The sequence below is a fragment of the Canis aureus genome, chromosome 23, assembly GCF_053574225.1.
Source record: "Canis aureus isolate CA01 chromosome 23, VMU_Caureus_v.1.0, whole genome shotgun sequence".
In the NCBI taxonomy this organism is placed as follows: Eukaryota; Metazoa; Chordata; class Mammalia; order Carnivora; family Canidae; genus Canis; species Canis aureus.
In genome coordinates, this window is record NC_135633.1 from 35972392 (window position 1) to 35999700 (window position 27309).

At 39.1% G+C, this 27309-nt stretch overlaps 1 protein-coding gene across 33 annotated transcripts in view; it reads right to left on the minus strand.

Annotated features, from left to right (window-relative positions):
* Positions 1-27309, minus strand: part of DLG2 (discs large MAGUK scaffold protein 2) — a 1979996-nt gene that overhangs the window by 121757 nt on the left and 1830930 nt on the right. The window lies entirely within an intron of this gene.

Consider the following 27309-nt stretch of genomic DNA (forward strand, 5'->3'; position numbering starts at 1 on the left):
CTACCATGCCCTCTCTCTCAGGAAGAAAGATGAGGATCAAGTACAGCTTTTGCAAAACAGCAGAGAGACTAATGTGCTGCAGTGGGAATAAATCACGGATGGAGGAAATGAATGAACAGCGTGTTTCTGGATTTCAAATATCACTTCTGGAAATGAACGAGTCTCTTTGCTTTCCCAGTTCAATTAGTTTTCTTATGAATTCTCCCTAGCATTTTTCATTACAGCCAATTATTTAACATGTTCCAGTATGAAAATCTGGTCATTACAAAAAACATAATTGATTTGACCCATGCTCTGACACACTTTGCAAAATACATGCGCTTCATACTGGGCCATTATTTTTTAGTAAAGCACAGCACCATGCTGGCAATGGACAGTGTATTAGCATCTGGAAATATGAACTCCTGATTCTTGTGGAAAATTTTATCAAAGAGAGGATGGATGAAGTTCAGAAAGGACACCATTGGTCCTGAGACGTGGATAAAGACTCTACTTATCTCAAGCGCAGACTCCCTGGAGGGAAAATGCTAAACCAAGAGAGGGAGCAGGGCATTGTGGAGACAGCAGAACTTGGCCTGAGGAATTGAATCTGCATTTGAGGGAGGGAGCCACTTTCCAGCCATCAGACTGGGCAAATCTCTCAATCTCTCTGATTCACACTGCACTTCTGCATAGATGTGGGCACATTATTACCTACCCCCTGGTGCTACTGTGAAGAACAGCAAAAGTGAAAAGAGTGCCTGAAATAGATTAAGTGCTCTTTCATAGTGGTAAGGATGCAATATTGCTGACAAGGTGACGAAATTAGTTTGTCATTTTTTGTTCCAATTTTATTTACTTGTATATAATTCAGTCCCAACTGTCAAAGAAAAAAATTAAGGTAATAGGATGGCATTTTAAAGAACATTACTATTTCCTTCCTGCTTTTATTTTCCATGACCATACAATCAATCTGGGTCAATGCTCTGCTTTTTTTTAAGTGGATAAAAGCCATTGCGTGTGTGTACGTGTAAGAGAGGTACTACATATTCAAAAAATCATATAAAACCTCTGTAGAGTTTAAAGAAAAATAAAATGACATGTATATAGACACAATTGAGGCAAACAAAGAGCGCTAACAGTAATTTCCTTCTGGGTGGCCCTTCTTGGTAATAGCGTGTTGTTCCTAGTCACTCTCCTGCCATAAGTAACTCTCCTGAGTTAGGGCAAACCATCCTCTAATTTTCTTTATAGAAAAAATTTATCAGGTACATATGTATCCATAAATAATATAGAGAATATGAATATGGATATGGAATCTATGACCTGCTCCTTGGAACCCACATCATGTTGTGCAGCTCATGCATGTTGATGTCTGTAGCATTTATTTATTAATCCTTACTGCTGTGCTCACTGTATGAATATAACCAAGTACATATCCACCTTACTGCAGGATATTGGGTTAGCTGTGGACTTTATTAACAGATTTGGCACAAATATCCTTATATATATTTCCTGTGTATATGTACCGAAGTTTTCCTAAGGTATAGACCTAACATGTGAATTGTTGGGTTATATTTTTAATGTAACTAAATGTTAATCAGTTTTCCAAAGCAGTTGGTCCAGTGGAGGAGAACTCCAGTCATTCTATATTTTCTCTGACACTTGGAAAAGACTTCTTAATTTTTGTCATTTTGGTGACTGTAAAATGGTGCCTTATTGAAGTTTAATTTGCAATTCCTTGACTACTAATGATTTTAAGCATCCTTTCATATGTTAATAGGTCATTTGTGTTTTCTTTGCTTTTTTAAAAAACTGCCCATTTTCTATAGGGCTGTTCTAACCTTCTCTTTGCTTTGTATTCTCTATGCATGGTATTCTAGATAGTGATCTTTTATCAGAGATATACGTGGCAAATATCTATTCCCTTCTATTTTCAATTCATATCGCATTTCACCTCACAAATGTCAGATATTGGATTCAAAGGTTTTCATTTCTCTAAAACTGCTATTATCGATAGCTACAAATATAGACAGATTTCAAAATAAATAATTCATTACTGTGGCTTAGCAGAAATATATTCATGAATATCTTTGCTCAAGCTTGCACAAAGTGCTTGAAGAGCTTATTAAAATCAAACAAACTAAATTAAAAAAAAGGCAGCAGCACTGTGATGATAAACGCTTTCATGCCAAGACTCTACACACACTAAAAATTTATCTTCAGCAGTTTACTATATTCACAATGACAATACCTCAGACTGCTTCCTTTACTCATAAGACATTCCATCTATTTCAAGTATATTTATCACCCAGCTAGCACAGACAAATGTTACCAAGTTTACCATTGAATTTCAAGTGTTGTTTCAGAGGAAAACTTCTAAGAGAAATTTTTTTCTTTCACACAATTTTCTTAAACTCATATTTTTGGTCATCTTGTCTTTGGGTTTTTGAGGAACTGAAGAATACATCCTATGAAAAATTCAGGATTTTTAGTAGTGAAACTACTCTGCATGGTACTATAAAGGTAGCTACATGTCATTAAATACTTGTCAAAACCCATAGAGTGTACAATAGCAAGAGTGAACCCTAATGTATACTATGGACTTTGAAGTGATAATGATGTGTTAATATAAGCTCATGGATTCTAACAAATGAACCACTCTTGGCAGCAGGTATATTAGAAATCTCCTTACTTTCTGCACAATTTTTCTATGAATTTAAAACTACTCTAAAAAATAAAGCCTAATAAAAAGTAATTTAAAAGAAATCTACTGGGACACCTGGGTGGCTCAGGGGTTGAGCATTTGCCTGTCGGCTCCAGGCATAGGATCCAGTCCCTGCAGGGAACCTGCTTTTCCCTCTGCCTATGTCTCTGCCTCTCTCTCTGAGTCTCTCATGAGTAAATAAATAAATAATATTTAAAAATAAATAAATAAAAGAAATATACTTTATTTTATTTTAAATTTATTTATTTATTTGGGAGAGAGAGGGCACGAGCAGGGGGAGGGGTGGAGGCAGAGAATCCCAAGCAGATTCTGTGCTGAGTGCAGGGGTGGGGGGGCACTCAGGGCTTGAGCCCATGACCCTGAGATCATGATCTGAGCCTAAACCACGAGTCAGACACTTGAGAGACTGAGCCACCCAGGTGCTCCAAAGAAATCTTTTTTAAATTCAGGGAGAAATGAACTTTTTATCCCATTTAGAAGTGATATTGAAAAATACGGTGGGGAAGCAAGCAAGCAAGCAAACAAATATACATAAGAGTCCCAACTAGTTTCTAAAGCAATGGATGTGGGAAGTAATAACCACGGAAACATCAACAATGGCAATAGCAACATCAAGTGCTGATCGAGTGCGAGGCAATATTCTGAAGAGTTTCATCTAATAAACTCACAGTTAATCCTCACAAGTCCTCTAGGTGAGAAGAATGGATATTATACTCCTTTTAAAGATGACAAAATGAGCCCCAGAATTTAAGAATGTGTTCAAGGTCACCTAGCCAGCTAAAGGTGGAGCAGCTCCAAGTGTGGGGAGATTTCACCGGGCTGTTCTCTGCTGTTCTTATCCTTTATACATCACTCATTTTTCAAAGTAGTGCAGAAGTCAGGTTAGTAAATGGATCACAGAGCAGTACACCCAGGGGTACTTTCACAGAGCTACACTGGGCAGGTATTGGACCCCACAGCACAAAGTTCAGGCTTCAACTACTGTCCATAATTGTGAGAACTTTGTGTTTCTGGCATTTCACAACAGTCAGCATTTTTCTGATATCAAGCCATAAAAGATAGTAAAGAAAACACTCCCATCTGTGCTTGGCATAGCATTTGACATCCTACACTGTCATTATGACCTACTTATCTGCATACCTCACTTAACTGGGAGATCCCAAGGGAAGGGGGCACACATCTGTGGAGTGTCTAAACTCTGCTAGATATTATGCTGCCCTCTGGAAATGTCATTCTGGAGTCATCAACATCTCTGTCATGTTTAACTCCATTTCAAGAACCGGAGTTGCTGCCCCTTAAAAACCTAAGTCAGTTACCTTCATGTACTTAGAGAATTATGCAAACTTGGGATCTAGAGAGGATTCAGTCTCTTTGTTAAGAATCAGATAATTCGTAGAGAGATTTAAAAACAATATAATGAAGGGGAAAAATATTAGCTAATCCATATCCACTTATATAAATCTATAGGTACTTTTCAATTTCACTAAGAGGGGAGAGGCCTTAAATGAGCGCAGCCAGAAGCTAAAAATATAACCTTATGAAAGTACAACCTTGACCAGAGGTGCTGAAAGCCTTTGACATCTCCACTAGCATTTCTCATCATCTCTGAAATCAAAGAAACCAATGTAGCTGCCCTTCAGAAACGCCAACCCATCACCCATCACAGCTCTTAGTGGCTCCAAGGAGTTGAGTTTACTTCCATTTCAAGAAAAGTGCTGCCACTACTTAAAAACCTAGGTTTGTGTTTGTATTTCATATTCTTGACATTCACGGAAGGAAATGCCTTGGTTAATGTACTCATGAAAAATAGCCGTGGGCTCTATGGCAGAGGCTGCTGATTGTCCTCCAACATCCATTCTTCCCCTCTTCTTTCAGGAATGCAAGATCTTTCCCACCCACCAGGGGGTTTTAGGAAGGCACACTCAGGGAAAAACTACATTTCCTATGATCACTTTAGAAAATTATTTAGCAATTTAAAATATCAGTGAATGGGTGACGGGCACTGGGTGTTATTCTGTATGTTAGTAAATTGAACACCAATAAAAAATAAATTAAAAAAAAAATAAAAAAATAAAATAAAATATCTTCCTACCCTATGGTGGCGCCTAGGTGGTTCAGTTGGTTAAGCATCTGCCTTTGGCTCAGGAGGTGATCCTGGGGTCCTGGGATGGAACCCTGCATCTCCCTCTCCCTCTACCACTCCCCCTGCTTGAGCTCGCTCTCTCTCTCTCTCTCTCAAGTAAATAAATAAATAATAAATAAAATCTTAAAAACAAAATAAGCATCTGCCTACCCCATGACCCTGTCGTTTTACTCCTGTATATATGCAAGAGAAGTGGGCACATCTTTTCATCAAAAGATCTGCATAAGAATGTTGATAGCAGCTTTATTCATAGTAGCCCAAATGAAAACAATCCAAATGTCCTTCAACAGAAGAATGGATAACCAAATGATGTTATATTCATGTAATGGAATAATACGTAAAGCAAGAAAAAGTAACAGATCATCAAAATACAAAAGAGTATGGATGACTCTTAAAAATATTATGCTGAGCCAAAGAACCAAACATGAAAGGACACAGACTGCAAGGTTACATTTGTATGAAGTTCAGGAATAGGCTAAACTCCTCTCTGGTGGCACATTTGGAGTAGTAATCTCCTCTCAGGGTTGGGGGCGAGGGGTTGAGACTTAGTATACTGACTGGAATAGACATGAAGAAAGTTCTCTGTCTTGATCCAGATGGATGCATACTTCTATTAAACTTCATTGATCTGTGCATTTTATTGCATAGAATTATACTTCAGATAAATATATCAGGAGGGATGGAGAGACAGACAGACAGATATGCCCTGGGAGTACCAATCAATAGGCACAACATGAAACCCTCTCTGGGGTGTTTAAAACCAACACCAAACATGTCCTACTTTTCAAGGCAACTGATTCTTAAATTACCAAGGCTAAAAAGAGGGGGGTTCATGTTTTCTTTCTCGTTATGATTTGTTTCTTATTTAAATTATTTATCTATTAAAAAAATAAATTATTTATCTATTTTTGGTATATACCACTGGAAGTCAGCTAGAAAACAAAGAGGTCAATCAGGAGTTAAAATGAACAGTTAATCTGCCTAGGCATGGTCAAGTGTTAATGATAACCTCGAATTTCTCTAATGATGTGGAAAGAGAATCAGTGCACTCATGTGAATGGTACAAACTTGTGAATAAGAAATGCTCATGTTTAGTTTTTTTTTTAAAGATTTTATTTATTTATTTAAGAGAGAGAGAGCAGGAGGAGGAGGGGAGGGGGAGAAGGACAAGCAGACTCTGTGCTAAGCATGGAGTATAATGTGGGGTCTAATTCCAGGACCCTGAGATCCTAACCTGAGCTAAAACCAAGAGTTGGACACATAACCTACTGAGCCAACCAGGTGCCCCTCATGTTTAATTCTTGACTCTGCCCCTGTGTAAACCTGGGTTAGTTTACTGGCTGAGACTATTTCCTCATTTGAAGAATGAGGCAACACTTAACTCCTAGTGTTGCTAAGAATATTAGCTGAGTGGACACATCAAGAGGCGTTAGAATGTAAAATGCACTCAACAAGTTCTATGAGCTGTTATTCTCTCAGGCGGAAAGTGACTTAGTGTGTACATGTTTGAGTTTCCCATTTAGTCAATTCAGTTGTGTTTTGCCTTGTTCATGAAAGGTTTACAGTACCTATAACATATTTACTACTAAGTGAAACTACTCTTCTATTCATGGCACCTCTGATACCTTTAGTTCAAAGGCAACAGAGAACAAGCAGCAGGCAAGGAGCATGGCCTACCTCTCCCAAGGAAGGCAAGTACACAGGAAACTGTCTCTTTCCTATGCATTTATATCTAAGCATCTCTTTGCGTAGTTTACATAGTTTATTTTAAAAAACACTGCACATGGCTTGTCTGGCTGAGCAATAACACTGATTCAGAAGAGTCATGGGGTTACCCAGACATCATACAAACTTTCAAATACCACAGCCGATTCTAGCACAACAGATGAAAGCAGAGTTGGTTGTGCTGCTTGTTGGAGTGGCAGGCTAATGGATGAAGTGTTTTTCTTTTCTTCATAGCTCTATTATTTTAATTTAAAAATCCAACAAGCCTTGGTGGGGTTCTGTTGAGCCGTCAAGGGTCTCCAATTAGTTCCTTCAACACAACAGACTGTTCACAGAACCACAGACAGGAATTATGCATACATTCCCATTTTGAACCTCCTGCTGTCCAAGAACCTACTTTCCTGCCAATAAAGTGACAGCATGCCATCACTGTATTCAAATAGAAGCCCCCTTTTAGGTGAGACCATATGAAACACTGACAATTTCATATGATTCATCCTAATATTTACATCAAACCACAGGATGAGTTAAATCACAGATGAAAGTGACCACCTCTGATGAAAAGGAGTTGGCAAAAAGAACAAGCATTTCCCTGAGGCACAGACTGTCTACGTCATAATGAACTTAGAAGGCCCCCCACCCACCCACCAAGCCAGGCAATCCCTTACCCCACACATGCCTTTCCACCTCAAAACACAGTTTTTGCAAACTTCATGGGCTTCAGAGCCGAGATAACTATCGTCACCCTTGCACCCAACATGCCCCAGCAGGGTTCTGTATGCCTTATCCTCATAGTCCAACAGGTTTACTGCTAATGAGAAATCTGGCGCTGTGTGTCTTTCTGGCTCCAAGTGAAGCTAGGGCAGATGGAGAAGCCCTGGGACCTAGAGGCAGCAGAATTTTGAAATTTCCCATTAAGCTGGCTCAGTTTTTATACCTATAACACGCAAAAAAAAAAAAAAAATAGAAGAAGATTCAGATTTCAGAAAATCATCTAACAACGGATTTTAAACTCAAAAACAAAAAAAAATTTTTCTGTTATTGACAACAATATGGGTTGTTTATTAGAGCATGCATAGATCTTTGCAGGCACACCACCTTCTATCCACTCCTTATCTTCACTCCCTATTCCCACCCTGGAGTTGAAATAAACTGAAATTTGAAATTCATAAAGTGCAGTTCCTTTCTGTCCCAGAGCAAAGAAAATCCTATTGGAAAAGTTTGTCTCTAAGGTAGCCATGTTGAAGCCCTATGGTTTTCTATCCGATTTTCCTTATTAATCTGGAATTATCTCTTCATGTGTAATAGAATTAGCCTTTCTAGGGCAAAGGCTGGATACACTAGGTAGGAAATGTAGTCAAGTTTTAAATGCTTCTTGCTTCAACCCACATGCCTGTACTCTTGGCAAAGCTAGGGATTATTTTCACACCACCGAATTCTGAGGGCAAGCCCAGGATCTTAACACTCCTCAAATACCATACTAGGTCAAAGAATTGGAATAACATTTCTAGAGTTTGCTGTTTTCATGAATGTTCACCAAGTTATCACTGCAAATAGTGGTTCTCTAAGATACGAACCTCTGCACAATGTAGTTCCCCCAAAGCCCCTGGTTAAAACAGAATTGAGAGTCAATGGCTATCAGATAGGAAGAGAGCTCAGAGATGACCCTGTTTTACACCTAAAAATCTGAGGGCTAGAGATGGGATTAATTTGTATATGGTCATACAGCAACTTAAAAGTCTTTCAGGGGTGCCTGGGCAGTTCATTTGGTTAGGCAACTGGCTCTTGATTTTGGCTGGTGTCATGATCTCAGGGCTGTGAAGATCTGACCCTGCCTCAGGGTTGTGTTCAGCAGGGAGTTTGCTTGGGATTCTCTCTCTCCCTCTGCCCTTCCTCCCTGCTCACACTCATGCTCTCTCTCTCTAAAATAAGTAAATAAATCTTAAAAAAAGAAAAGGATCTGTATCAAGGTGGGAAAAAGCATGTTTCTACCTATGGAGTGTGACTGGAAAGAAAACAAAAGGAAAGTGGGAAGGCAATTAAACGTTTATGGAATCTGATATTTGCTTGGCACTGAAGCAAACAAAGCAAAGAGAGTAAAGAAGAGAACTTTGGGGAACAGGAGTACAGCTACCATCTACACAATTATCACAGAATAACAAACCAATGGTAACCATAATGATAGCTAATGTTTATTAAGAACACCCTATCTGCCCAGAAGTAATTCATTATCTCCCTGAATCCTTATTACCACCTAATGAGATAATAAAAATAATAGGTGTGACCATTTATTGAGCATCTTTTCATACGGGCTGAACACTGTGCTAAGCATTTGGTAAACAGTATCTGATTTTATTTATGCAACATGATAATTAGGCTGTTCTCCATAGTATAAAGATGAGCTAACTGAGACTTAGAGAGGATGAATAATACATCCAAAGTATAATCCTGGTCATCTGATCAAAGAACTTAAGCTTTTTTTTTTTTTTTAAGATTTTATTTATTTATTTATGAGAGACACACAGAGGGAGGCAGAGACATAGGCAGAGGGAGAAGCAGGCTCCCTGAGGGGAACCCGATGTAAGACTCGATCCCAGGACCCCAGGATCACGCCCTGAGCCTGAGCCGAAGGCAGATGCTCAACCGCTGAGCCACCCAGGCATCCCAGAACTTAAGCTTTTAAGTGCATCATTATTCTGGTCCTCAAATACAGGTGTACAGGGAATTGGATTTAATGTATGTACATGGGGACCAAGATCAGGATGAGGAGAGAAGGGGAGGGAGGGAGAGAGAGAGAGAAGAGAGGGAGAAAAAGAGAGGAGAGAGAATATGATAGAAGGAGGTACTATTTATTCACTGCTTCTAGGATTCTGTAGGAGACCATGCTGTTTAATAATTCCAGCACTACAATTTTAAAAATCAGTAGCCCTGGTAACCAAGGCTATGATTGAAGCATGCTATAAAAAAAGAAACATTGTGTGGTAGCTGGTCCTAGACAAACTGACAAGCTTTGTTCTATCCTTTTGAAATCCAAGGCATTATTTACATACACTCAGCTGCAACACAGAATCCCTTCATTAAAAGATTTTTACACTTATCTGTAAGTAAAAATAGAAATATTTGAATAAAAGCACATTTTTTTTTCCTTGTGCTAAATTACCGGTTAGAAAAGAAAAATCACAGAAATTCACTGAATGGTATTGCATGAATTACACTAAAGCTTAACTATGTCTCCTTGAGTGGCACTCACTTGATTACCCTCTTTGTTCTCCAAGCTGCAGGATGCCATGACACCGTGCTGCAGGATGGCATTAGCACCTGTGGGACACTGAGGGGCTTGATTCCCAGAGGCAGTGGCAGCTATCAAGGTGATTTAATAGCCATTTAAAGACACCCCCCCCCCTTCTTTTTTCTGCTTTGCAGTTCTCAAGAAGCCAATCTACCTTTCACTTCTTCGGGGATGGGGCAGCGGTTCAAATGGGAAGGAATATGTTTTTCTAGTAGCTCAGAGGTATGAACAAAGGTGATAAATGCCTTTATATTCTTGATCTTAGCCACAAGCCTGGAGAAACTATGCACTTTAGACTTAAAAGCACAAGAGAGGATTTAACTTTCCATTTAGATCCCCAAAGAGAGAATAGGATTGCTTTTTCCAGGACAATTTATCATTGATGCATCCATCTGTGTCACCCATCCCCTCCCAACCCCCAAGGCAGGCACAGGACTAGGAGCTTTAAGTACAGACACACAGGCACTAGAGCAGAATCGTAAAGATTCAGACCTGGGCTTGAATGTTGACACCACCATGTAGAAGCTGTGTGATTCAAGGCCAGTTTTTCAACACCCAAGTCTTCATTTCCTCACTGTAAAAAGGGGGTCAATGATATTGCCTTATCTCTCACTGAATTAGTGTGGGGAGTAAATAAGATAAAGTGCCTAACACATACCCAGCATCTGATAAGAAGGAGCATCATTCCTATTTTAGGCATGAGAGAACTGATGCTCAGAAGGGGTAAGTGACTTGTGCAAGACCTCAGATCTAATAAGTGATAGAGTCAGGACTCCACCCTAGGAGTGTGAGAAACATACATGCTCCAAGCAGTGGCATGCTTCTCCTCTAACACACTCACAGTCTAGGGAGGAACAGTCACCTGAGCTCAGTTTCCTACAGTCACTACAGCTGAAGTGCTAGGATAGGAAGGAGCAGAGGTCTGGGCCAAGAAAGCTCCTAGGAAGAAGAAGTATCTGAAACACCTTTGAGAGCGTCTTCGAATGCAAAGAAAGGAGCCAGTGCAAAGGCAGGGAGAAATGAAAGAGTAGGGTGCTCCCTGAGGCTGCAGTCCAGGGCCAAAAGGGGAAGTGGCAGAGGGGGCAGATGCAAGGCAGAGTCTGGATCAAGATAATTTCCAATACCAAGTAAGTGATCTGGAGCAATGGATAGGTTTTAAATAGATGGATGAACTCAAGAGTTAAAATGGCTGAAAGTGAATCACACTTGAATCTTTTCCATTTTCACTTGGAAACAGAATCTCTCTCCCACCAGGCAGGCTCATCTGATGTTTCCATGCCAACAGATTGCTAAGGCTTGGGAGAGGCTAAGTCCTGAAGTGGTGAGTAGTGTGGGTAAAGGAGAGGGTGCAGGGAGAGGCCAGGGTTAAACTGTGGGGATGGGCTGGAAAGAGAGTGGGGATAGTGCACTACAGAGTGGGGAGGGGCAGAGTAAGAATCAGAAATGAGATTAGGTGGAAGGAGTCATACCTGAGTTTATTGTAAGCCTGGTCATTACTGTACACGCATGCACACACGCACAGATAAATCATTCAAACCAGGATTTTTGGACCTCAACTCTATTCTCTGAACATTTTCAGTGAGACCTCATGTAATTTAAGAACTTCTAATCAGCTCATTTCTTAGTCATTGGAAATCAAAATATGAATGTTAGGACTTTCTGATTCTCAAGAGACCTTTCCAATCTTTGCAGTCTGCTTTCCAAAGTTATTTAGTCTTGTACTAGGAGATTCTCTGTGTGCTGTTAGCAAATTATAGCACCAGGTTCAAGGTTAGTTTCCCAATTCTGAGTTTGAATGTGATCAAAATTGTACCAGGAAATGTACCAGGAACTGACCTTCCCATTAGCTGCAGATTTTCATTAGACTTCCATGCAAGAAATGTGAGACTTTTTAAGCAATTGTTCTCAGGTTGATGAGGAAATAAAGCTAAAAACAAAAGAAGAAAGATAAAAGATAAAATACTGGCTCTTAATGTTGCTGCACCCTGATATTTGTAGGGGAGCTTTAAAAAAAGCTGATGCTTAGAACACATTCTCAAGAGTTTCTGACTCAATATGTTCAGGCTATAGGACCTGGGCATCAGGGTTTTTAAAAGCACTTGGGCATTGGGATTTACAATAAGATTTGGTCTTCATCCCATTCCTGGCACAGAGCTCCTAAAACCCTTGAAATGTCCTAAGTGATAAGAGCTACAGAATTCATAACAAGCCCCTTTCAACTACAGGTCAGTTTCTATTAATGAGCTGACTTTTGGAAAGTTCTTGAAGATGGGAGCTGCTTGCCAAAGGAACCATGTGATTAGACAGTTGGAGCATATGGCCTCAGTCCTGACCTCTGAAGATGCAAGAGGGGCTGGAGGTTGAAGTAATCATCAATGGTCAATTATTTAATCAATCGTGTCTAGCTAATGAAGCCTCCATAAAAATCGTAAATGACAGAGTTAGGACCCAGTTCAGGGGGGTTTCTGGGTTGCTAAATACAGGGAGACAGTGGGAGGGTGGGCCTCCTAGAGATGGCATGGAAGCTCTGTGCCTCTTCCCCTATACCTTACCTCATGCATCTTTTCAATCTGGCTGTTCTTGAGTTTTACTTTTTATAATAAACTAGTCATCTAAGTAAATTGTTTTCCTGAGTTCTATGAGATCATGAAGAGGGGACTGTGAAGACCTCTGATTTATTTTTTTTATTTTTTATTTATTTATTTATTTTTTAATTTTTATTTATTTATGATAGTCACAGAGAGAGAGAGAGAGAGAGGCAGAGACATAGGCAGAGGGAGAAGCAGGCTCCATGCACTGGGAGCCCGATGTGGGATTCGATCCCGGGTCTCCAGAATCGTGCCCTGGGCCAAAGGCGGGCGCCAAACCGCTGCGCCACCCAGGGATCCCAAGACCTCTGATTTATAGCCAGTTGGCCAGAAGCACAGGTGACGACAACCTGAAATAGGGGGCTTAACCTTATACTTGTGGGATCTGTGTTAAATTCTAGGACACACAGCTGGTGTTGGAGAATTGGTCGGTGTAGGGGGGAAAACCCATACATAGGGCGCCAGAAGTGAAGTATTCAGTGAGTAGCATTAAGGAAAATAAAATTTTTTTCCTTATAGCTACCCAGGTGATCCTAGCATGCAGCCAAGGCTGAGAAACTCTGAAATAAAGCAAGAAGAGGCAGTTAGTAAAACAAACCTAATTTAGAGATTCTTCTTGGCTCTTTCTGGAGAGAAAGCCAGTGTGGACCAGTTACAGTGAGAGAGAGGCTGGCAACGTGACCCATCCTGGCAGGGCTCCCCGTGCTTAGACATCCCTTCTGTTTTAATGAAGACAGACCAATATAAATTCAATGCTGGATGGTGAGATGGATTTGGATATCAGATCTGGATATTCCTCATTGGATTTGGGCTACTCTAAAGCAGATGGAATGTTTTTATTCTTGTATTCCTTGAATGTGTCTAAGTGTCTGGCACATGGGATAGCAATGATTGTTTGTAAAATGAATGGATAAAAAAGTTGGAGGCACAAGGATATGAGATGAATATTAGACCTCATTTCACCAGGCTTCTTTCTTAGCACATTCAATAAGTCATAGGGTTGGGTAATAGCAGCTTTAATGAAAAACAAAACGATAAGCAACCAGATGCCCTCCATAATTTCAACTGAACTTAACAATTATTTACAAAATTTCTTTCTGCTCAGACTGCATTAGACCCTAAGAGCCACGACTGAGCTTTCTAGCAAAAAACCAAATCTAGAAGCATCGACTGATGGTTCTACATTGATCTGTAATTAGCCTACTACTTTAAGAAGTCCTTCCTTTAACCACTTTTTCACTGGTATAATATGGCTGATTTGGGTTTAAGTGGCTTAAAAAGTGCAGTAATTGGTATTACGGATGAGGCTGGAGCAGATCATTTAATACTTCTTGTTTTTTCAGCAGTGTTTCAAATTCCATTTCTGAAATTTGCTTTATCCCAAGTAGCACCTGGAATTCCCACTTAAATTCTGATTTCTAGAGGATATTCATTAATAGGCCAGCACTGTCAGATGGTCTATGAGTTTCCAGATTATATTATCCTGCAAAGTCCTGGTGGTAGCATTTTTACAGGTGAGATGATGAAGTTGGGGGAAGGTGAAGAGAAAGAGGAAATAGCAAATAGCAAACACTGTGTTTACTTCATGGCAGATACTTTTAAAGGTCACTAACACTTTTGTTGGATTTAATACTTGCAAGAACCCCTTAAAATGGATATTATTATTCCTATTCTACATTCAGGAATGTGATACCAAAGGTAGTCACTCCCTTCTATCACCATAGGTTATTTTTGCATGTTTTTGAGTGTTATACAAATGGAATTATATTGTTGTAGACAGATTGGCACCATAGAATGCCCGTGACTTAATCCTCAAAATGTGGGCATATGTTACTTACATGGTGAAAGGGTGACTACGGTGAAGGATCCTGAAATGGGGTGATTGTTGGATTATCTGGGTGGCCTAACCTAATCATTACCCGAGTCTTTAAAAGCAGAGAACCTTTTGCAGGTAGGCCAGAGTGGTACAAGTGAGAAGGCATCATCACAATGTTCCTGGCTTTTAACATAGAAGAAAAGGGCCGCTATCCATGTAATGGGGCAGCCTCTAGAAGTTGAGCATGGCCCTCCAGCTGACAGAGAGCAAAAAAGCAGAGATTGTGGTCCTACAATTTTAAGGAACTGAATTCTGCCAACAACTCTCATAAGAAAGAAGTGGATCCTCATCTAGAGCCTCCAGAAAGGAACATACCCTGCTCATACCTTGGTTTTAGTCTGGTAAGACCTTTAATGGACTTATAACCTACAGAACTGTAAGATAATACAGTCATATTGTAAGAATACAATATGGTCTTCAAAGCCATTTAATGTGTGGTAATTTGGTACAGCAGCATAGAAAACTAATACACGTATAATATTTTGCATGGCTTCTTTTACTGTATCGGCAAGATTCCTTTCTGCTGTTGCACGTAGCAAGTGATCATATTCATTGCTATACAATGTTCCCTTGCATCAATATGCCACAACTTATTTACCTATTTTATTGTTGGTAGGCAGTTGGGTTATTTCCAGGACTAGGCTATTACAAACAATGCAGCTATAAGCATTCTTATGTGAATTTTTGTTGAACTTATGTAAATATTTCTATTATGTATAAACCTAGCAATGAATCATAGGAAATAGTATGTTTGACAACACTAAGTACTGACTGTATATCAATGTGGTGATACCAATTTACCTCCTATGAGCAACACATGAAAGTCTCTATATGCTTGCCGTTAATATTTTAATTTACCTTTTCCTGATGACTAATGAGATAAATACCATTTCATGTGGGAACTGACCATTTTTATACCTCCTCTTTTGTGAAATATCTGTTCAAGTCTTTTGAGCATTTAAAAAATGTGGTTTCTATCTTTTGCTTATTGTCCTGTGGGAGTTATTTAGATATTCTGATTATAATTCCTTTGCCAGATCTGTGTATTACAAATCTTTTTCTTTGCTCTGTCTTACACTTTCATCCTATTTATGGTGTCTTTTGATAAATAGAAGGTTAATGCATTCTGTGCCTATATTATCCTTTCTATAATCTATCACCGGATTCGCTGTGTTAATATTTTATTTTGTATTCTTGATCTTATGTTTATGAGAGAGAGGACTACAAATTTCTTTTTTTTTACAGTCTCCTATAATTGTTATTTAAGGAAAACTTAAATTCACAACCTTTCACGGTACCATACTTGCTATAAGTTAGTCAGAAGGTCTTGCAATCCTCCTGTTCTGTATAGAGTGGCCCACAGCCAGAAAACTCATGCCTCTTTACTGTGAATGCTTAGTAGATGAAGGGTGTGACCCCATGGTTCAAATCTGAGCTATCATAACTCCAAATTCATCAAGCATCTTTAAGGTACTTAGTTATTATTGAGGGAGATACATCATACATTCAATGACTATATTTCTAATATAAAACTTAAAGGACTTTCTATAACTATTATAAGTACCAATATGAATGGGGGAGCATATATGAAATCAAGCATATCTAAGAAAATGTGGATATCTAGAAACTTTGGACATTAAGGTTAAGAACACAGATTTGGCAGACAAAATTGAGTTTGTTCTACTTTTTTTTTTGCTGTGTAACTTTGGCAAGAACATAAATTATCTAACCTTGGTTTCATTAACTGTATAATGGGTGTGATAATGACACTCCCTCATAGATATTATGAGATTTTAATTCTCATCACCATCTTGTCCTCAGGATACCTGAATCCATTATATAATCAAGGACTCATAAGAAGATTGTAGTGTGCTGTGGAGGTGGGAGTAGTGTGGGACATCCATTTAAGAGGGACTGGGCAGGAACAGGGAATTTTAGGAAAAGAGAAAAATGTCATCATCTTATAAAGAGCCAACAGTTAGGTTCATTCAACATAAGCTTTTTAGAAAGTGCAGAAATCCTTCATTGACCTGGCTTCACAGCAACCAGAAACACAGAGACATCTTCTTGATGACTAACTCAGAGTGCTCCTTAATAAGGAAGAAGGAGATGAAACAGTTCAGAAGCCACTGGAACAGGTTTAAGAGCTTTGTCTGGAGAGTAAGAATTAACTACAAAGTTAATTTACATGAGAATTTGTATTTTTATAATAGGGGTCACTAGAAGCTACCAAATATCCTGTTTATTGTAAAGTTCTATTCAGTTAGCATCACATTTTCTCAGTATTTTACCCATGAAATCAGATTTTTTAAAAAATAGGTGTAGGATCCCACATCTGAAAGGCCAAATCTGTATTTTTAGGCAAATTAAAGTGGAGATGGCACACGAAACAAGCAATCTGGCTTGAAATGATACAGCATAAAAATGTTTTAAAAAACAATGAAAGAAACTATAATTATAATGATACTTTTTAAAAGAGTCTATTTTTAAATTGAAGAATGACAGAAATGTAAATAAATGAAAGTACAACTTAAAAATAATGAAACATAACTTTGATGATGGGAAATTCCTTCTTACCTTTTAATAAGCATCACTAAAAAGCATCAGTTTATCACCAAGCATGGATTTGGGCTTCCTACTTATTGAGAAAATTATATAAAAGCTAAAACACATGAGGAAAAAGCAAATCTATAAGATGTTATTCTTTCTTAAGAAAAAAACAAAGGTAAAGAATGCATCCCAAGCATTTTAGAATCATTTAGATTGGACCAAAAGATCTAAGATCAAGAACTAAACAATATAGCCATTATGTTTACCTTAATTTTTTTCAGCTATGGGGTAGAATTACATGGACAGTGGAAATAGGTAGATTCATCTCGCCAGGTTTTAAAATATAAATTTTAAAATTTGGAGTGTTTTTCCTGGTAGTCCAATTATGTTCTTATTTTTCTTTGGGCATGAAAGTGCCCTTTCTCATATAAAATAATGGCAAAAATAAAGGGCAATAAATTAGAAATATATATTATAACATGTATGTGTGTTTATTATTTTTAAAATTCTTAGTGAAATCAAGTTGTCAATCCCACATCAGGTCCCTGATTTTTTTTTTTTTTTTGTTCTAATGTTGCTGGTCATGGGAATTTATAAGTCCTACAGCCTTTGCATTTAGAAAATGAACCTGGAAAGGACACTAACACCCACAGTTTCCAGGGATTTCCAAAGTTCTCTGAGAAACTTCTGTGCCTATCTTAAAAATTTAGGCCTAAGGAACAAAGGAAGGGGGCAGAAACTTGCAGAACAGAAAGACTAAAATGTACCGCTGTTGCTAAATAAATGTGAAATAATGACACTACTTAGCTTTTGGAAGATTTACTTCAGTGGAGAGAGATGACTCAAAGTGCACTGTTGAAAGCTCAAAGCAAGTGGGAACTTAAAGTCTCAGGCATTAAGAGGGCTGGCACATAGTGTTTCTACAGATCATAAAATCAGGCATTGAGATAATTTGTATAAAGTACTCTTGCAGGTAAAAGACAAAACTTGGATCCTTGAAAATGTTCTCAATGCTGACTTCACCTTTCTTCCATTTACCACATGCTATACTAACAACACACATGCTTCAGCTTCGAGCAAAATGTCCTAAACCAGGTGTCAGCAGGACCGACTTCATAGGTTTGGGACCTGTGTGGTAGCACAGGGTCCTGTGCTTAGTATTATTCTCTGGTCTTTTACTATCTTGATATTCTTTAATTTTTGCACAAGAAGCTATACCTTTTCACTTTGCACTGGGCCCCGTGAACTGTGTAGCTGGTAGTAGATGTCAGGCTGCATGTCCTACCACACGTGGGGCACTTCAGTTGTGTTCCTGGATGTGCTACACAGGCTGCAGAATTTGTCTTAGCAGAAGAGGGGCAGTACTTTGTTTATACAGTTGTAATGGCCATACCTCAGTGTGGACTCATTCAATTTATTTTTTTATTTTTATTTTTATTTTTAATATTTATTTATTTATGATAGGCACACAGTGAGAGAGAGAGAGGCAGAGACACAGGCAGAGGGAGAAGCAGGCTCCATGCACCGGGAGCCCGACGTAGGATTCGATCCCGGGTCTCCAGGATCGCGCCCTGGGCCAAAGGCAGGCGCCAAACCGCTGCGCCACCCAGGGATCCCTGGACTCATTCAATTTAATCACAAATCCACATGCTGTGGGTATCCTCAAACTAGTGTATAGGATCTAAGGTGATGAGGTTATTAACTGCCCATACGACATTTAATAATGCATAAGTAGTTTTATTAAAATCATGTGCTATGTAACATGGCAATAAATGAAACACAAGTCAAACACTTAAAAAAGGTACAAGTGAGATGCGCGTTTACACATCTTTAAAGAAAGTGGACTGAGGCGAAGTCCTGGCACTATTCTAGACTTGGAAAAGAGAGTAGAGAGCTTAATGTTCTGAGCCTCGGTTCCTTAGCTGAAAACTGTGGGAGAACAGGACCTACTTAACAGACATATTGTATCAATCAAATCCAATCTATGAGTCCTTCCAGAAAGTCACATGACACTGAAGGTAGTAGGCATTTGTTTGGCTAAATGGTTAAAAAACACTCAGTATAGTCAGAGATGGTTATTACTACTTAAAAGGACTGCTTACTCATACGATGAGGAAGGCACAAAGACCTTTGTTAGGCAGGGATCCACTCACAAGCCATGAGGTAACCAAATAAAATTTTAAATAAAATTAAATGCTCTCCAATCTTGTGACATCCATAATCCATTCATTGGATTGAGTCAGCAGTTAGGATATGCCAGATTATGCTATAATCAGGCAAATCTCCATATAAGAGAGGTGCACCCCATTCAGGCCAGTGGAGGGGACAGGGGAGTCAACAGGCAGGAAGCACAGAGAATGTGAAGGATAGAAGAGAGAAGTTAACATGTTCAGAGGAACACAGAGGGGCAGCTGCTCATTCAGCCAGCACTGAATTGTTGATGGTTTTCCTAATCCCTTGTTCCCTTAATCACCATCTTCAATTGCTACTGAAAACGTTCATTCAAAAAGTATTTACAGAATTCCTATAATGTATCAGGCATTGAGATTAAAGGATAAATAGCTTGAGTCTATTCCTTTGATCCTAACCTAACCTCGTGATTTCAGGTAAGTTTTCCTTAATTCTTCCGTGCCCTCACTTTCACCTGTCCCTCCTGTGAGCATTCTGTGTCCCACCTTCTAGTGTTCTGCTCTCTTTTCTGGCTAAAGCTGTCTGGGTTGTTGTAGGAGGTAGTAATTTTGGGCTAAAAAGACAAGCATCTCCTCTAGAGATGAGGGGGCAGGAAGCAGAATCTAGACTGGTAGCATGACCCTTGTACACCTTGTGGACAGAAAAGATGCTCTACTAATCTTTTTATCCAAGAGCACAGTGCAGTATGAGCTGGATAGTTATGGCTCAAAAAAGGGTTTCTGGATGGATAAATGAATGAGTGAGTGAGTGAATGAATTAGGGTGCACCATTAATAAAAATGATACCTGGATTCTAAATCTTGGCATAGAGATAGAGGAAAATGTAATGGTCAATGGAAGGGCCACCCATGTCCCTTTTGTCCTTCTTTCTATAGAAATATAAAAATTAAAAACCTTTAAAAATCAGGGCCAGGCTGTGATTTCAAGAGAAGCAAAAAACTCCCCCAGATCCCCAGTGACTCCTCCTCCTTTCTATTTCTGGCATAAAATTAGCTGCCTGAAGACAAAGCCTTTTATTCCACAATTAAGGATGCAATTAAAAATGCAAATGCCTGAAAGAGTGAGCATAATGCTAATGAGTCTCAAAATATAAATGAAGAATCAAATTCTACTCTGCTTCAAAGGAGGCAACGGCTTAGGAGGTAGGTTCTGAGCACTTACGGGGGATAACAGGACCTCCCCTTTACCTAATGAGTCCCATTGGTAGGCTCTTTTATAGACTTAGTTTAACTTAATCCAAACAACAAGCCTGTGAACTAGGTATTATGCGCATTTTATAAATGAGAATTTTGTTTTAGCAATCGATAAACTTTGAGGTCTGGACCAGAAGCCAGGTCTATCTGGAGGAAGTCAGTATAAAGTGTAAACCAAAGAGAGAGTCGATCAATATGAATTTAACCTGCGCTCCTATAGGGTCGACTTCATCTTTACTGTATGTAAGTACAAGGAGCATGGGCTTCATTGAGACATAAATCTTGGTAAAGAATATGGCTTGGCCACATAACACCTTGCATAAGTGGTTTTTAAGCCTCTTTGGCCTTCTGTACTGTTCTTCTTCTATAGAATGGTGATAATAATCATATCTGGCACAGCACTGTTGTAAGGTTTAAGGGAAGTCAGGAGTGAAGTCTAGGCACATAAGCTCTGGCCCCGAAGCGTGGCATATGCAGGCCACCCAGACACTGGAGTATCTTCTCCAGACCTCTTCTGGTTTCTCAAGACTAGACTTTCTCTAGACTTTCTGCTTCATCCTGTTAAACTGTTTCAGGTACTTGGTCACATCTCTCTCAGTAAGATTCTCAAAGAAATAAATCTGAATCCAAGCAGTTTTAATGTCCTTTTTGGCTACAATATATCAGACTTCTGAATGAATAAATGATGATTTTACTAAATAAGAATATATGAGTGAATGACTGAGAAGTAATACAAATGCCACTGTCAGCCAGCCCAGTGCTGGTACTGGGCAGGGGGTACACGCAGATGATTGTAATACGTCTTCTGGGGACAGCGATTGAGAGCATGCTGGGTCCAAGTTGGAGGGAAGGAAGATAAAATTTGGACTTGTAATAAGTCTACAGACTTCATGGGTTTGTTTTAAATGTCCTTGAGAAATCTATAGCCACATGAAGTTAGCAGTGGCTTCACACTGGAGCAAAGTCCCCTGACAGGCTCCATTTGACATTCTTTCTTCCCACCCCCACATTACTGACCAGCAGCACACTGGAGCAGGAAGTAGAGTAGAAGGGTATACTACCATTTAAAGTAAAAACCAGGGGTGCCTGGGTGGTTCAGTCAGTTAAATGTCTGCCTTCAGTTCAGGGCAGGATCCCAGGGTCCTGGGATAGAGCCCTGGCTTCTTCCTTCCTCTCCCCTGCACGACACTCCCCCCTGCTAGTTCTCTCTCTATCTCTGTCAATAAAATAAAATAAAATCTTAAAGACATAAAAAAAAACAAAGACCAGAGTCTCTTCCCTATAGGATGATGTAGCTTCCGCCTCCCAGCAAAGTTCAGTCAGGTGGGAACCTCCTTCCCCTAGAACAAAAACCCATCAGGATAAAGAATCCTGAGTGGAATTTGTTTTCTCAAGATTGTCCTCGATGTAACTTCCAAAGGAAGACTAAGACTGTTGATCATGAGACACAGGATGAAGTTCACCCTGCGCCTTGCCCCTTCCCTAAATCCTCTCACTAAGAGGGTATCTATCGGCTATGTGTGCTTGGCTAAATCTATTATTGAATTAGCCCCCAGCTTAAAGAGAGTTACAGAGTTCAGCAGGCAAATGAAGTAGGCTGAAAGGCCCTCTAGTGCCAGATGTTTCCTGGATATCCTAGTACCAGTAGGTAAAACCTGTGTTCTTAGGACATGACCAGACTCTATGGACTTGGTGGCAGCCCAGCTGGTATCAAACTTGTATAGGACTCGTTGTCTAAGGATCTTGGCTTATATTCTATTTTTTCTTTCATATCTGTATAGGAAAGAGAGTCTAGGAATTAATTCATTCAACAATTATTTACTAAGCAAACTTCTTTATGCCAGGCACTATGGCATAAGACACTAAGGGCATAATAAAATGAAGACATTAACTGGAATTTGCAGGTCCAGTATTGAATGGTGTTTCCATTTCAAGGGCCTTTACCATGAAAACTTAATAAAGACTAGAATGATCATTATTTTAACAGATTTTTTTTTTTTTTTTTTTAACAGATGGGTTTTAAATACCAGTGATCTTCTAGGCAGGTAGGAAGCCTAATAGGAATACTGCAAAAATTCAAAAAGGATAATTGCCAGCATATAATGCATGAAGTATCAGGAAATAATGATCTATACATAGTATTTGCATTGTCTACAGATAAGGACTATAAGAATCCTGAGGGAAGGAGGTGTGTGTTCTTATTCATCTCTGTATCCTCAACATCTGCCATAGATGTTACACTCTAGGAAAGTATGTAAATCATGTTTATTGAATGTAAGAATCAATGCACTAATCAATCAATGAATGAAAGCCTTATGTTCAACAATGGGGCAGGAGGCAGACCTAAGAGCATTTGTCATATTACAGCCTTTGAAGCAAAAGGTGTCTTTAGGAAGCAGCAAAAGGTGGTGAGAGGATTTGGAGGGGTAGGGATGGGTTGTGGGGTGTCAGCTTCTGCTTTGTCCTCAGCTTGCCTTCTGTCCCCTAATCAGTATGAGAGATGTCTGGTGAGTTGACAGATCTGGGCATCCTGGAGCCTACAATTCTGATCCCCCCACTTCAGCCTCCATGGTATCTAAATGTGAAAAAATGTAAAATGGTGCCAGGATGTCTGTCCTCCTTCTCTTGCTGAAAGGAAGCAAGAGAAAACTAGGAGAAAACAGTAGTTTGTTCAGGACCATTTCTATAATCTCTCTGTCCTGTAGAGGAGAGGTTGCCTTCATAATATACAATAAATATCACCAATTAATTGTTTCCTGTGTGTCAGGTATTTAAATTCACAGTTTTATTTAGTCCTTACTACCAGTTTATGGTATCCTATCACTATTTGCATTTCACAAAGAAACCAAGGCCAGAGAGACTGATTTGTCCCAAATCACTTGAGCTAGTAAGCGGCAGAATCAGGACTTAAATTTTGTCTGTCTGGAATAATCCAGCAACTGGTTCTTCAACGCTGTTCTGTGCTGCCTCACATACAGGCCCTGGATGTCTATGCTTATATCCAGTCTAACTCTGTGATCTTGGGGAAATTATTTAACTTCTGTGAATCTCAGTTTTTTCATCTGTAAAATGGAGAAAACATTTTGTGACTCCTCAAGATATTGGGAGAATCATATGGGAAAACATATGTACAATACCATGAGCACAATGATTGGCCCACAGAAGGTGCCTGACAAGCGTTTTCTTTCACTTCCACTTCCTCATCTGTACCAAATTGGCTGAACAACCAACCCAGAGATCTGCTGAATATAATGCAGTGAAGGTATGCTCTCCTGCCTGCGTGAAGTGTCATTTGCCTGGAGTGCTCCTTCTTGTTTACTCCATCTGCAAGCTTTATATCATGACCCATTAGTGAGTCATTAAATCAAGTTAATGAGTTGTGATCTTCATTTTTTAAAAAAAGGGAGACAAACAGAACGGAAAATAAAATAACACTTTACAAAAAAAGTACAATTTAACTAAAAAGTTTTTCAGCTTTATGCTGTATGTATTTACTGGGTCACAGTGAAGAACGTTTTTCTTACTTAGAAGTTTTCAAGTTAACTCCCATAAGATCTTTAAGAATCAGTTCAGCAGTCTTTGCATTACGAAGCAATGAAGGGTCCAGGCCTTTCTAGAGCTAATTTTCCACCCCACGCTGCATTGTGATTGTCTTCCTCTCATCTTCATCTCATCTCCAATTGAATAAGAGATTCTTGTGGACAGGAAACATGACTTTTATGGCTGAGTCCTCAGTGTTCATTATAGGACAGAGAGGTTATTCACTTGAACTCTCAAAATTGATTCCTTTGATTAACAAATGAACATGGGCCAGGCTTCACTCTGTCCTGTGACCTTTTACTCCCCATTGGTGAACTACGCAGCTTTTCTTTCCACCTCTCCCCATTCTCCAAGTCCTGGGTGCTCTTGCTCTCCTTTTTATCATAAGAAAGGCTCTTTCCTTAGCTATTTGCACTTTTATGTGATTTCAATCACCTACATCTCTGATTCTTAGTAGCATTTGGATATAAAGGTCCATTCCTATTAGCAGCAGGAAAAGCCCTGTTCTCTGTCACAGGGATGCTTTCACCAGCTGGTAGGTAAGAAAGAGCACATATTTTAGAGGCAGGGAGAGCTCAATCTGCCCACATAGAGAGCCTCGAAATATGTGCAACAAAATGCGTATTCCAGTGGCTCGGGAGCTTAAGTGCATCTACATCTGAAGAATTCATAATGTACTTATGAAGTATTTTGAAAAATATTTTATTCAAATTTTTAACATTTTATTTACTTTTAAGGTTCTACAACTATATGTTTCACAATGCAAGAAATACACAATACAAAAAGCCCCGTAAATCAAATATATCCAAATCATTCACATAGAACATGTACAGTGTTATCACAAGCAGCAATCAACTCCATTTGTACAGCACTACCAAAGTACTTCAGGCACCTTACACAAAAGATTCAAAGAAGGAAAATAATTACAAGTAGATTGGAAAATAGAGAGGGTTGGCTCAAGTTTAGAATGCTGCCTGGCTCAGATATGCTAGTTCCCCCTCCCTCCTTTCAACACTTTCAGGACAAATTGCTATCACCTGGGTGGATTATTTCTAGTAAGGGAATAAGGCCAGCTCATGCAAGATGTAGCCTCTCAGACACAGCCAGGGCAGGGTTAGATTTGAGTGTGTGTGTGTGTGTGTTTGTGTGTGTAGGGAAGAGGAAGCAACTCCTAGGGGAAGGGTGGTTTTGTGGTGCAGACAAATATCCTACAAGTCAGCTAAATTGTTTATCATAGAACAAAGAAAGGCTGTTAGCTTTCCGGTTTAGGTTTTGGCTTCATGGAAAAATACCAATGAAACTAAAGAAATCCCATATGTCCTATAGTGCAGTTTATCCAGTGTAAAAACCCCAAAAGGGTTTGTGTTTGAGTTTCTCCTCTCGGCTAATCTATTCTTTAATCTAAGAGTTCAGGGCTGAGCTGCCAGGAGCAGATTGGGAATTATAGCTAAAGTGCGTTCAACAGCTGATACCACAGAAGCTGAGCCCTTGGGAGGTGGAGTGAGAAGGGAGGTAAAAGATCTTACCCCACCACCAAAAAGCTGTGGCACATCTCTTCCCTCCTGGGGCCTCAGTTTCCTCTCCTGTAAATTAAATAGTGGACCTGGTGATAGCTATGATTCCTTCCAGCTCTAGACTTACATAAAGCCAAGCATAAGAATATTCCAGGATGTCATTCTCAGATTAAAGAAACATGCTCATCATTTGATATTTATATAATCAGAGAAATCCTGCTACTAATTTATTTTGAGAGAGCAACTTAGTTGACTTTCTAAAATAAGTACAACCAACTGGCACTGGCCCTATTCAAGTGCTCTAGATAAAGCAAGCATCTCTATGAAAATCCTATAGCCATATTTGGTGTAACCCTACCCCCCTCCCCAAAAGGCTGGGGTGGGGGTGGGGACAAAGGTACAAAGTTACTAAAGTACAAAGGTACTAAAAAGATCCTTTTTTAGTAAGAATTCCCTTAGGCTTTGCTAGTTCATTCCATTGCATTGCCTTTTTGCTGTTGTTGTTGGGGTAGGGTTTGTCAGTTTTATCACAGGGTATGAAAACAAGGCCAGGGGGGTCTTCTAAGTTCTTTCCCTCTGATTTTACTCTATATATGGCCACTATCTCTTCCAATTTTATGCCTCTAAGAGTCATTTAATGCTAAGATCAGCCCTCTAGGTACTAAATAAGTATTAATAATTATACATTTGGAAAACAAATATCTTATTTGTATAGTAGAGAGATCATTTGGAGAATTTCCCATGAAGTGTCAGCTATTTTTGAGTGTCACTGAAAAGAAGTTCCTCATTTCAATGCAACTTCCAACTGTTAGAATGCGATTAAGATAACATTCTTTATTACCTTAAATCCTCATCTCTTTTGTATGTCATTCTTTATTTATCATTTTAGAGAATAAAGGTTTGGGTCTGATTAATACTACTCTTTCAAATTAGTCTATTCATTTTATGTTATATCACTATATTACTCCATTTAATTTTCCTAATCTTCCACAACTTAACTCAAAAGACTAAACTATTACCAGTATATTTTCAGCAAAGTTCTTCTAGTACATTAACATTCTTCTGCATCCTATTTTTTTAACAAGGTATCAACAATATGATAATTTTTCCTTTCAGTGTTATTCTATATATCTATTTCATTTGCATTAACTGATTTTTCTCTATCCTATTAACCGAATTGGCTTTTCCCAATTTGCTACCCAAGACTAAAGCATTTCAAGATTTAAAATATTTTGCATTACAAAGACCAGCAATATAAAGCCAGAAGGGAGAAAAGAAAAGCCACTTTCCATCATATCTGTGACTTTGCGACAAAACTTGTTCCAGGGTGGTTCTTAATAGCTGCTGTTGTGGATTACACTGGAGTATATAAAAATAATCTTGTGAAATTCAAATTTGGAACATCAATAGTCAAAAATAATTTTGTTTTTTATCCTGTTTTTATTTTAAATCTCAGGGCTTCCTAAGTATTTGAACGCCCTAGAATAAGAAGGGACTCTATGTTTTCTCCAAGGACCAGCAAATCAAGGCCTTTGAGAATGTGCTACCATCTGAAATCCTGCTCCCTTCTTGGTCCTGCTGTGCCTATCTGATACACACAGAAGATAACATCAGAGCCAAAGTGGAATCAATGGAACATGTCAGTTCAACTACATAATTTAGTATCCATAACATACCCTTCATGCTAGGGAAAAACAGTAAAATCTCAGGTGAGGAGGATATGACCTTTGGTGGGAGTCAGACCAGATTTTGGGGCCAATTGAAGAGAGGAGAATGCGATGAGGATTGGGAGTGGTTCCTCCAGTGGCACACAGATTCATTTTGACAACTTATTAGGTACCATTTCTCTCCTTTGGTTGTTAATACTTATATTATTTTAAAAAGTACAGTCAGCATGGATGAAGTATATTTTGGAAGGGATATAGGAGGCATGCACTAAGAAGAGGTGCATGTTATAGTTCATTGATGATGGATCTTATTCAAGAGTTAACTACA